This window comes from Nilaparvata lugens, chromosome 3, assembly GCF_014356525.2.
Source record: "Nilaparvata lugens isolate BPH chromosome 3, ASM1435652v1, whole genome shotgun sequence".
NCBI classification, from domain to species: Eukaryota; Metazoa; Arthropoda; class Insecta; order Hemiptera; family Delphacidae; genus Nilaparvata; species Nilaparvata lugens.
In genome coordinates, this window is record NC_052506.1 from 22,338,169 (window position 1) to 22,351,432 (window position 13,264).

The 13,264-nt window shown below is 35.1% G+C and overlaps 1 long non-coding RNA gene across 1 annotated transcript; it reads right to left on the bottom strand.

The window, feature by feature from the left end:
• Positions 1-5,053: 5,053 nt before the first annotated feature.
• LOC120350358 lies at positions 5,054-13,263 on the bottom strand. The gene is made up of 2 exons (XR_005570710.1): positions 11,820-13,263; positions 5,054-5,339 (listed from the first exon to the last, which is right to left on the bottom strand). It is a non-coding gene; the product is annotated as an uncharacterized LOC120350358 (long non-coding RNA).
• Position 13,264: the final 1 nt, after the last annotated feature.

Below are 13,264 nucleotides of genomic sequence, written 5' to 3' on the forward strand. Positions count from 1 at the left end.
ACTCAACTGTGTCATGCATAAAAAGCTGTGTCATTGCAGCAAAGCGAGTAGCCTTAATATTGTTCTCTTCTAATCAGTAATTTTGATTGTTTATTCTAATCAGAAATCTTAATGTGAAAAATATTATACCGATAACGCTTCAATAAAGTTTATAGTAAACTGTTAACTTTTGTTTTATCATTACCTATTACATATAGTTACTTTCCCACGTCACATATTTGGTAGAGGTTCTCCTGTCTAGCTCACAGAATGGAGATAGTGAGAAGAGAGTGGGAGAAAGAAAAGCTTTTGGAAATCAGCCAATTTGTACCAAAAATTTATTGTTAGGGAACATAAAATGTATTATTGTCGTGCAAGTAGGGGTGTGGTGCTAGGGGTGAGGGGGTAAAGAATCTACTTTTATGTATATAATTGATAACTTCATATGTGAAACCTCTCCCCCTATCCAGTATCCTTGTGTGTGTGAGGGCGCGCGCGCGAATGAATAAAACTATGGTGATCTCAAGATGCAATAACATCATTAGTCATAGTTTTTGGTTACCTAAATTTTAAATGATAGTTGTAATAGATAGTAAGTAAGTTAGTTAGAAAAAAGGGACACCGTGCTTGGGGAAACCTCTGACAGTCAGGAGCTCTTCCTACTCTATGAGGGTGCAGATGTTCCAATAATCTCTATCTCTGAAAAAGTAACTGTATATAAGATTGAATTATCCTTCTATTAAATGAAGCCTGGTCATAATTATGACGAAAAGACCTTCTCCTATAAAATGAGTACAGCCCAGTGAATTGCAGATTTGAATCATTGGAAAAGGAACCTGTATGGATGACTGAACTGGAAAGTATCAGGTGGGTGATCTGACGACCAAAGGTTACTGCAAGCACAAATTGAAGATTCTGCAGCCTTTTATCGGTAATATTATAAATAATGATATGTCCAGTACACTTCCACAAGGCGGCGTGTTCACATTAACGAGAATTCAATAATAATAATTATTATGTCGGTTTAAACAGCCCGAACTGTGACAGCAGTTTAAATTGATAAGACAAGACAAGACTTCTTCAGGTAAGCAATGCAGAGCAAAACCCAACTGGAACATGGAGTAAAATGTTAAAATTGCCTTTAATACTCTGACTCTGCTAATAAACGTGATAAATCACACGTACTTAAATGTTCAACCAAATACTTGCAACAAAAAAATTATCTCACGATTCAACTTTTAACTCACAAAAATAATATTAAGATGGATCAATGTCATTTATGACAACTCACACTATGCAAACAGCTTAAAGAGTGTAATTTCCCAACAAATTTTCGAAATTTACTTTCATATCATCATATCTGACAATGATAAATTAGACAATAGCTTTCCCCTCTGTAAGCTAGAGGAACCTCCACCAAATATGTAAGGTGGGGAATGAAAATGATAACTAACACTTTTATAAATTGATAACATTGGTTTAAAATACCGTATGGTAATATATTATGATTAGGCTATTTCAAATGGAGATATATATATTTAAAAAACAGTTTATTACATAAAACTAGCTTTTAAAAAGTCTTAAATAAAAGGGCTCAGAGGAATAACGTACATAGTCCAAAATTTTCAAAATTGAGATTTTCATTGCAACAGGTGGCTATCATGTTGTACTATTGCCATGCAAAATAATACAGAGATATATTGAACATAGTCCTAGATATAAGCAGAAGAAGAAATAGTATACAAAGTAGTAACGCACAAAGTCCATGGCTTGACATGTATCATTTTCTTCAAAAACGTTCTACTGTAAAATTTGCTTTTTGTGACTAAGTGTTTATTTATTTAATAAATATGAACGCTACTTGCTTGGCTGCAAAGATTTCAATTTTTGTGGTAGTAATATAAATGGATCTCAACAAAGAAAAACACCTACCTTTCGAGATGGATTTCCGTTTGGAATTCACTGATAAACGCGACTCTACAATCAATATGAAAAACCAAATTATCTGAACTAATGAATAGGATTCAGAACTTGTCTTCTCTAATAATAAAATTCTTTTTACACTGCCTGAACTGTGACAGAAAAACTGTATTATAAAAAACAAGCCTATCATCTTCACTAGATCAGCCGGACTTACTGTCAGTACTATCAAACGAGCTCCCCCCAAAAAAGATAATTTTTGGGTATAAATAAACTATCAGTCAATGCCAAACATGACAGCCACCTCGAGTACATAATAACATTTTTCTATGTATCGCACGAGCGCACGTTTGTTATTAAAATAGAGAAAGATGCTACAGTTAAATTTGACAACAAACAAACAATCTTTCTGTCAATGACAAATGAATTTTTAATTTATAACTCTAAAATCTGTAAGCACGATATGGACGGCGGGAGAAGCCTCCACCAAATATGTAAGCAAAATGTGCCTTCACCGAATATGTAAGGGTGGGAAAATGAAAAACAAGAAAAGATCGTACAGGTTTTTGATATTTTAAACAATACAAAAATTATTTACAAAATTAGAATTATAATTAGAAATTACAAAATAATAATAAACAGATGAATATTTCAAGGGCTACTCGCTTTGCTGCTAGTGAGGATTCAATTGTTGTGGTTATGAAAAATTTAAGAACAATGACTCAGTAGTCACCTACCTTTATGAAAATGGCTTCCCACTTTGGCATCCACTGGTATTTCGCGGCGTAATTATTAATTAAAAATCAAAATAACTGATCCAATGAAATGGGTTCAGATCCCGTCCTATTCAATAATACAATTATCTTTAAACTGCCCGAACTGCGACAGGAAAACTGTATTATAAAACAAGAACAAAATCTATCCCCTTCACCAGAACAGCCGAACTTTACTCACAGTCCTATCGAACGAGCTCACACAACCCAAAAGTAAAATTTTGGGTATTAAATATAACTCAGTCAATGCCAAACATGGAAGCCATTTCAAATACATATTTTTATCAGTCGCACAAGCGGCACGTTTGTTATTAAAAACAAAAAGAGAAGCTACATTAATTTTGACAACAAATGAAATAAACAATCTTTCTGTCGATGACAAAAAATGTTCAAAGACAAAAACACTGTTCATTAAACTTTTCTAAATTAAAACTCTAAAATCCTGATCAATATGAGATAAATATATGATTCATATATATGTCCCATATGACCAGGTGACAAATCCTGATCTATATGAGATGAGAATTTAGTTAATTTATTATTATATACATGTCCCATATGACCAGGTCAGATCCTCAGATACCTCTGCACTCCTGAGAATCACTGACGACATCCGTAGGGTCATGGATAGTAGAGAGCTAACAGTTCTAGTCCTAAAAGATTTTAGCAAGGCATTCCACAGCATTTTTCATCCCACTTTACTTTACAAACTCAGAACTTCGGTTTTTCCAACTCCACTGTGGCATGGGTGAGGTCCTATCTTCAGGGTCGGAGTCAGTGAGTGAGAATTGGGGATGCCTCTTCACGGTAGCGTGAAGTGAACAGAGGAGTTCCTCAGGGTTCGGTATTGGGTCCTCTGCTGTTCACCATCTACATAAATGACGTGACAAGCACTCTACTTAAGACCAGACATCACCTGTATGCAGACGACTTGCAAATATACCGACACTGCAAGAAAAATGACTTCGACATCACAGTTGATGAGGTCAATGCTGACTTGACTCGTTTGGTACGATGGACTTAGAATAATGGACTGAAAATTAACGAGGCAAAATCAAAATCAATAGTGATAGGTTACTCAAGACTTTTAAACACAATGTACATATCTAACGGACCATACCTAACATTGAATAACATACAATTGGAATACAGTTCTGACATGAAAAATTTGGGACTCACATTGACAAGGACTCTTGACTGAACCAGCCACGTGACTCAGACTTGTAACAGAGCCTTTGGGGGGATCATGACAGAGGATTTCTGACTTCATTCCCTTTTCAACAAAGGTTATGCTGGTCAAGACTCTGATTTTCCCAATCTTCAACTACTGTGATATTGTGACACTTGACATGACAGTTCAACTTTTGCAGAGGATGCAGCGTGCACATAACTACTGTGTTCGCTGTATCTTCAACCTGAGACGTGACGACCATGTGACTGAATAATTCAACAGACTTGAACTCATGAAGCTGCGTGGAAGTAGATCACATCATGCTCTGTGCTTCCTGCATAAGATATTGAAAACTAAAACCCCTAAGTATCTGGCAGTAGAGAATCGTTACTTGGGTGATTTTGGTTGTGGAGAAATGCGGCATGGATCCCATCTGCTGGCTGTCACGTGCACTACAGACTGTTATGTACAATAGATCGTTCCTTGTGACAGCCTGTAGTTTGTGGAATTCTTTGCCTGCTGAGCTAAGGCTAGTTGAGGGACATCGTTGGTTCGGCGCGGTTGTCTTGCGGTGGATCAGAGGTGGTGGACTCGGCTGGAATGCTCCCTAACTCGTAACTTAGAATTGTATGGAGGGTTAAGTGTAAGATAGGGTCGGCTGCGCCCTAAGTTCGCCCTCCTAGGTTTTTAATAAAGGCAGCAATTCAATTCAATTCAGGTCACACCTCTCTTTTGAGCCTTTAAATTGAACCGACAATCCATGGTTACTATAAATATCACATCACGTAAATAATTTTCATTACCAAAGTAGTCTGTTCCTGCAGAGATAAATATTAGTATAACATAAATATACATATAATATCTTCTCCCTGGCTTCTGTCTCCTATCCTCTGTAATTCCTTCATTAAGAAACCCATATTCATCTGCCCCACTTCAAATATTGTATTGTTAAACCGAGAATTCCTGTCAAATCGCTTGTTGTTTAATCACTCGATGGTATTTATATCACTCCGATTACCATTATTATTACTATTCGTATTCCTAAATTGGTACTCATTTGGGAATTTCTGTTGTCCATTTATTAAATTACCAATTCTCTGACTGATTTGCATGATATGATGACCGGCGACATTAGTGACCTGATTTACCGTTAACCTACCTTCGACCATATATTTAGAACGTTCGAATCTTTTCAAATTACTAGGTAGTCAATTCTGCAATCGATGCATTGGATAGCAATAATATCGGTCTAAAATATGAGGCAATAATCCTATTGTCACTTGATCATATGGGACATATAAAATTGATTATATTTTTACCTCATATTGATTAAGATTTTAGAGTTTTAAATCATAATTCAATGAATAATTGTATTCACTTGTTGGTGACAGGACAGTTGTTCATTTGTTTGTTATTAATAAAAGTTTTAGCATCTTTTCTTGTATGCTCGAGGTAACTTTCACGTCTTGGCATTGACTGATGAAAGTGAAAGTCACCTCGAGTACAATAATATTTTATAAAAGCATTAAATTAAAATGTATAAGCATACAATAATCCCATTTGATAAAATAATAAAAAGAGCACCATTACCATACAAAAGTGTATTAACTATTTTCTACGAATATAAAAACCCAACTAAGTTCACACCTTCTAACCAACTAACTAACAATAAACTCAAAACCATAACACCTAACCAACTAACTATTAACTCAACTAACCACACCGCCTAACCAACTAACACAAACTCAACTAACCATACTGCCTAACCAACTGACGAATGGTAATCACACCCGATGTTAGATAAAAACATATAAAATAGAGCTTTACAAGGCGACTGATTAAGACACTACACTTCCTTATGAGATCCCAATCCTGAAAATACATTCATGTAAGGTTTAAACTGCCCGGACTGAGACAGCCTAAATTGATTGCCAAGACTAGATCCCTTCAGGTAAGTAATGTCTCAATCACATGTCATTTATGACAAAAACTAAAACCCGAAATTCCTCCAAAACCTTTTAAATACACAATATTATATAAGCTACATTAAGTAAAAATCCGTGTCCATAAATTGAAATACCTGACACAACCTTCAGCGATGTGATGCAAAAATCTATGACTTTCTATAAATTGATTTTCCTAGAATTCCTGTTTTGATTTCACCAAAACTATCATTCAAATTCCTTGAATACACCCACAACTTGAAAATCATAAATCTAATATTATATAAAACTACTAGCTTAGCTAATGATCGATCAAATAATGTAAAATTTGTTGATCAACTACAAGCAGACATTGACTTTTATCAAAAATGCATCAATGTAGAAGTTTATGGTAAGCCTATTGGCTACAATTTAGCAATCATACATACTGTAAGCAGAGGAATTTATAACATACAACTAGAGGAATCTATAACATTGCCCCAAGAATTTGGTAGATCGACTTTTTGAGATATATCTAACGATATTAAGTTACATCTTGAACCGACAGTTCCGGAACCTATATATCGATATCATCTTTTAAAATCTCGCTAAAATTAACAAACTTTGGATTCAAATGCGGCTTCACAACATCAATTTTCAACGAATTGTAATGATACATAAGTTATTTTCATTTCAATTGCCTATGTGGTGACTCAACTGTGTCATGCATAAAAAGCTGTGTCATTGCAGCAAAGCGAGTAGCCTTAATATTGTTCTCTTCTAATCAGTAATTTTGATTGTTTATTCTAATCAGAAATCTTAATGTGAAAAATATTATACCGATAACGCTTCAATAAAGTTTATAGTAAACTGTTAACTTTTGTTTTATCATTACCTATTACATATAGTTACTTTCCCACGTCACATATTTGGTAGAGGTTCTCCTGTCTAGCTCACAGAATGGAGATAGTGAGAAGAGAGTGGGAGAAAGAAAAGCTTTTGGAAATCAGCCAATTTGTACCAAAAATTTATTGTTAGGGAACATAAAATGTATTATTGTCGTGCAAGTAGGGGTGTGGTGCTAGGGGTGAGGGGGTAAAGAATCTACTTTTATGTATATAAATTGATAACTTCATATGTGAAACCTCTCCCCCTATCCAGTATCCTTGTGTGTGTGAGGGCGCGCGCGCGAATGAATAAAACTATGGTGAATCTCAAGATGCAATAACATCATTAGTCATAGTTTTTGGTTACCTAAATTTTAAATGATAGTTGTAATAGATAGTAAGTAAGTTAGTTAGAAAAAAGGGACACCGTGCTTGGGGAAACCTCTGACAGTCAGGAGCTCTTCCTACTCTATGAGGGTGCAGATGTTCCAATAATCTCTATCTCTGAAAAAGTAACTGTATATAAGATTGAATTATCCTTCTATTAAATGAAGCCTGGTCATAATTATGACGAAAAGACCTTCTCCTATAAAATGAGGTACAGCCCAGTGAATTGCAGATTTGAATCATTGGAAAAGGAACCTGTATGGATGACTGAACTGGAAAGTATCAGGTGGGTGATCTGACGACCAAAGGTTACTGCAAGCACAAATTGAAGATTCTGCAGCCTTTTATCGGTAATATTATAAATAATGATATGTCCAGTACACTTCCACAAGGCGGCGTGTTCACATTAACGAGAATTCAATAATAATAATTATTATGTCGGTTTAAACAGCCCGAACTGTGACAGCAGGTTTAAATTGATAAGACAAGACAAGACTTCTTCAGGTAAGCAATGCAGAGCAAAACCCAACTGGAACATGGAGTAAAATGTTAAAATTGCCTTTAATACTCTGACTCTGCTAATAAACGTGATAAATCACACGTACTTAAATGTTCAACCAAATACTTGCAACAAAAAAATTATCTCACGATTCAACTTTTAACTCACAAAAATAATATTAAGATGGATCAATGTCATTTATGACAACTCACACTATGCAAACAGCTTAAAGAGTGTAATTTCCCAACAAATTTTCGAAATTTACTTTCATATCATCATATCTGACAATGATAAATTAGACAATAGCTTTCCCCTCTGTAAGCTAGAGGAACCTCCACCAAATATGTAAGGTGGGGAATGAAAATGATAACTAACACTTTTATAAATTGATAACATTGGTTTAATACCGTATGGTAATATATTATGATTAGGCTATTTCAAATGGAGATATATATATTTAAAAAACAGTTTATTACATAAAACTAGCTTTTAAAAAGTCTTAAATAAAAGGGCTCAGAGGAATAACGTACATAGTCCAAAATTTTCAAAATTGAGATTTTCATTGCAACAGGTGGCTATCATGTTGTACTATTGCCATGCAAAATAATACAGAGATATATTGAACATAGTCCTAGATATAAGCAGAAGAAGAAATAGTATACAAAGTAGTAACGCACAAAGTCCATGGCTTGACATGTATCATTTTCTTCAAAAACGTTCTACTGTAAAATTTGCTTTTTGTGACTAAGTGTATTATTTATTTAATAAATATGAACGCTACTTGCTTGGCTGCAAAGATTTCAATTTTTGTGGTAGTAATATAAATGGATCTCAACAAAGAAAAACACCTACCTTTCGAGATGGATTTCCGTTTGGAATTCACTGATAAACGCGACTCTACAATCAATATGAAAAACCAAATTATCTGAACTAATGAATAGGATTCAGAACTTGTCTTCTCTAATAATAAAATTCTTTTTACACTGCCTGAACTGTGACAGAAAAACTGTATTATAAAAAACAAGCCTATCATCTTCACTAGATCAGCCGGACTTACTGTCAGTACTATCAAACGAGCTCCCCCCAAAAAAGATAATTTTTGGGTATAAATAAACTATCAGTCAATGCCAAACATGACAGCCACCTCGAGTACATAATAACATTTTTCTATGTATCGCACGAGCGCACGTTTGTTATTAAAATAGAGAAAGATGCTACAGTTAAATTTGACAACAAACAAACAATCTTTCTGTCAATGACAAATGAATTTTTAATTTATAACTCTAAAATCTGTAAGCACGATATGGACGGCGGGAGAAGCCTCCACCAAATATGTAAGCAAAATGTGCCTTCACCGAATATGTAAGGGTGGGAAAATGAAAAACAAGAAAAGATCGTACAGGTTTTTGATATTTTAAACAATACAATAAATTATTTATTACAAAATTAGAATTATAATTAGAAATTACAAAATAATAATAAACAGATGAATATTTCAAGGGCTACTCGCTTTGCTGCTAGTGAGGATTCAATTGTTGTGGTTATGAAAAATTTAAGAACAATGACTCAGTAGTCACCTACCTTTATGAAAATGGCTTCCCACTTTGGCATCCACTGGTATTTCGCGGCGTTAATTATTAATTAAAAATCAAAATAACTGATCCAATGAAATGGGTTCAGATCCCGTCCTATTCAATAATACAATTATCTTTAAACTGCCCGAACTGCGACAGGAAAACTGTATTATAAAACAAGAACAAAATCTATCCCCTTCACCAGAACAGCCGAACTTTACTCACAGTCCTATCGAACGAGCTCACACAACCCAAAAGTAAAATTTTGGGTATTAAATATAACTCAGTCAATGCCAAACATGGAAGCCATTTCAAATACATATTTTTATCAGTCGCACAAGCGGCACGTTTGTTATTAAAAACAAAAAGAGAAGCTACATTAATTTTGACAACAAATGAAATAAACAATCTTTCTGTCGATGACAAAAAATGTTCAAAGACAAAAACACTGTTCATTAAACTTTTCTAAATTAAAACTCTAAAATCCTGATCAATATGAGATAAATATATGATTCATATATATGTCCCATATGACCAGGTGACAAATCCTGATCTATATGAGATGAGAATTTAGTTAATTTATTATTATATACATGTCCCATATGACCAGGTCAGATCCTCAGATACCTCTGCACTCCTGAGAATCACTGACGACATCCGTAGGGTCATGGATAGTAGAGAGCTAACAGTTCTAGTCCTAAAAGATTTTAGCAAGGCATTCCACAGCATTTTTCATCCCACTTTACTTTACAAACTCAGAAACTTCGGTTTTTCCAACTCCACTGTGGCATGGGTGAGGTCCTATCTTCAGGGTCGGAGTCAGTGAGTGAGAATTGGGGATGCCTCTTCACGGTAGCGTGAAGTGAACAGAGGAGTTCCTCAGGGTTCGGTATTGGGTCCTCTGCTGTTCACCATCTACATAAATGACGTGACAAGCACTCTACTTAAGACCAGACATCACCTGTATGCAGACGACTTGCAAATATACCGACACTGCAAGAAAAATGACTTCGACATCACAGTTGATGAGGTCAATGCTGACTTGACTCGTTTGGTACGATGGACTTAGAATAATGGACTGAAAATTAACGAGGCAAAATCAAAATCAATAGTGATAGGTTACTCAAGACTTTTAAACACAATGTACATATCTAACGGACCATACCTAACATTGAATAACATACAATTGGAATACAGTTCTGACATGAAAAATTTGGGACTCACATTGACAAGGACTCTTGACTGAACCAGCCACGTGACTCAGACTTGTAACAGAGCCTTTGGGGGGATCATGACAGAGGATTTCTGACTTCATTCCCTTTTCAACAAAGGTTATGCTGGTCAAGACTCTGATTTTCCCAATCTTCAACTACTGTGATATTGTGACACTTGACATGACAGTTCAACTTTTGCAGAGGATGCAGCGTGCACATAACTACTGTGTTCGCTTTATCTTCAACCTGAGACGTGACGACCATGTGACTGAATAATTCAACAGACTTGAACTCATGAAGCTGCGTGAAAGTAGATCACATCATGCTCTGTGCTTCCTGCATAAGATATTGAAAACTAAAACCCCTAAGTATCTGGCAGTAGAGAATCGTTACTTGGGTGATTTTGGTTGTGGAGAAATGCGGCATGGATCCCATCTGCTGGCTGTCCCATGCTCTGCAGACTGTTATGTACAATAGATCGTTCCTTGTAACAGCCTGTAGTTTGTGAAATTCTTTGCCTGCTGAGCTAAGGCTAGTTGAGGGACATCGTCGGTTCGGTGCGGCTGTCTTGCGGTGGATCAGAGGTGGTGGACTCGGCTGGAATGCTCCCTAACTCGTAACTTAGAATTGTATGGATGGTTAAGTGTAAGAGAGGGCCGGCTGCGCCCTAACTTCGCCCTCCTAGGTTTTTAATAAAGGCAGCAATTCAATTCAATTCAATTCAGGTCACACCTCTCTTTTGAGCCTTTAAATTGAACCGACAATCCATGGTTACTATAAATATCACATCACGTAAATAAATTTTCATTACCAAAGTAGTCTGTTCCTGCAGAGATAAATATTAGTATAACATAAATATACATATAATATCTTCTCCCTGGCTTCTGTCTCCTATCCTCTGTAATTCCTTCATTAAGAAACCCATATCCATCTGCCCCACTTCAAATATTGTATTGTTAAACCGAGAATTCCTGTCAAATCGCTTGTTGTTCAATCACTTGATGGTATTTATATCCGATTACCATTATTATTACTATTCGTATTCCTAAATTGGTACTCATTTGGAAATTTCTGTTGTCCATTTATTAAATTACCAATTCTCTGACTGATTTGCATGATATGATGACCGGCGACATTAGTGACCTGATTTACCGTTAACCTACCTTCGACCATATATTTAGAACGTTCGAATCTTTTCAAATTACTAGGTAGTCAATTCTGCAATCGATGCATTGGATAGCAATAATATCGGTCTAAAATATGAGGCAATAATCCTATTGTCACTTGATCATATGGGACATATAAAATTGATTATATTTTTACCTCATATTGATTAAGATTTTAGAGTTTTAAATCATAATTCAATGAATAATTGTATTCACTTGTTGGTGACAGAACAGTTGTTTATTTGTTTGTTATTAATAAAAGTTTTAGCATCTTTTCTTGTATGCTCGAGGTAACTTTCACGTCTTGGCATTGAAAGTGAAAGTCACCTCGAGTATACAATAATATTTTATATAAGCATTAAATTAAAATGTCTAAGCATACAATAATCCCATTTGATAAAATAATAAAAAGAGCACCATTACCATACAAAAGTGTATTACCTATTTTCTACGAATATAAAAACCCAACTAAGTCCACACCTTCTAACCAACTAACTAACAATAAACTTAAAACCATAACACCTAACCAACTAACTATTAACTCAACTAACCACACCGCCTAACCAACTAACACAAACTCAACTAACCATACTGCCTAACCAACTGACGAATGGTAATCACACCCGATGTTAGATAAAACATATAAAATAGAGCTTTACAAGGTGACTGATTAAGACACTACACTTCCTTATGAGATCCCAATCCTGAAAATACATTCATGTAAGGTTTAAACGACTGCCCGGACTGAGACAGCCTAAATTGATTGCCAAGACAAGATCCCTTCAGGTAAGTAATGCCTCAATCACATGTCATTTATGACAAAAACTAAAACCCAAAATTCATCCAAAACCTTTTAAATACACAATATTTTATAAGCTACATTATTAGTTTAAATCCCAGCCAATAAATTGGAATAACTGACACAACCTTCAGCAATCGGTTATACAGAAATCTACGACTTTCTATAAATTGATTTTTCCAAGAGTTCCTGTACTGATTCCACCAAAACTCCCATTTAATCTCTTGAATACACTAACAATATTCATTGTTACAATTATGAATGATGAAGATTATGCGAATTGTCATAAGGAGTCAGTCTATTATGGAAATTTATTTTGCTGCTTTGCTTTTCTGGGGTGTGTTGTGTCGAATTTGTTAGTGTGTGAGTAGAAGGTATGCTACTAGGAAAATCGTCTCTTTCCCAAGAGCATCAAAAATGTTTATAACAATTTACATTTGGATAAAATCAAGCTACTCGCTTGGCTAATATAATATGATCGATCAAATAATGTAAACTGAAAATTGGGAGAAATTTATTATCATCTAGATCCTGTTGGTCCTTGATAGAGCTACAGGTTTTGAATGGTACTCACACCCGACGTTATAAAAAAATGTAGAAATAAAACTTTTCATGTTGATATGATCAAAGCATTACTCATCCTCAAAAGACCCCGATCTCGATAATTAAATTATGTCGGTTTAAACTGCCCGAACTGTGACAGCCTATAAATGATTCTCAAGACAAGACTTCTTCAGGTAAGCAATGCAGAGCAAACCCAACTGGAGCATGAAGTAAAATGATAAAGTTGCCTTTATTACGCTGCTAATAAACGAGATAAATCACAAGTTTATAACTTACATATCAACAAAGGTAAAAACGTTCAACCAACTACTTGCAACAATGAATTGATCTCACGATTCAACTTCCAACTAACAAAAATACTATTTAGATGGATCAATGTCATTTATGACAACTCAAACTATGCAAACAG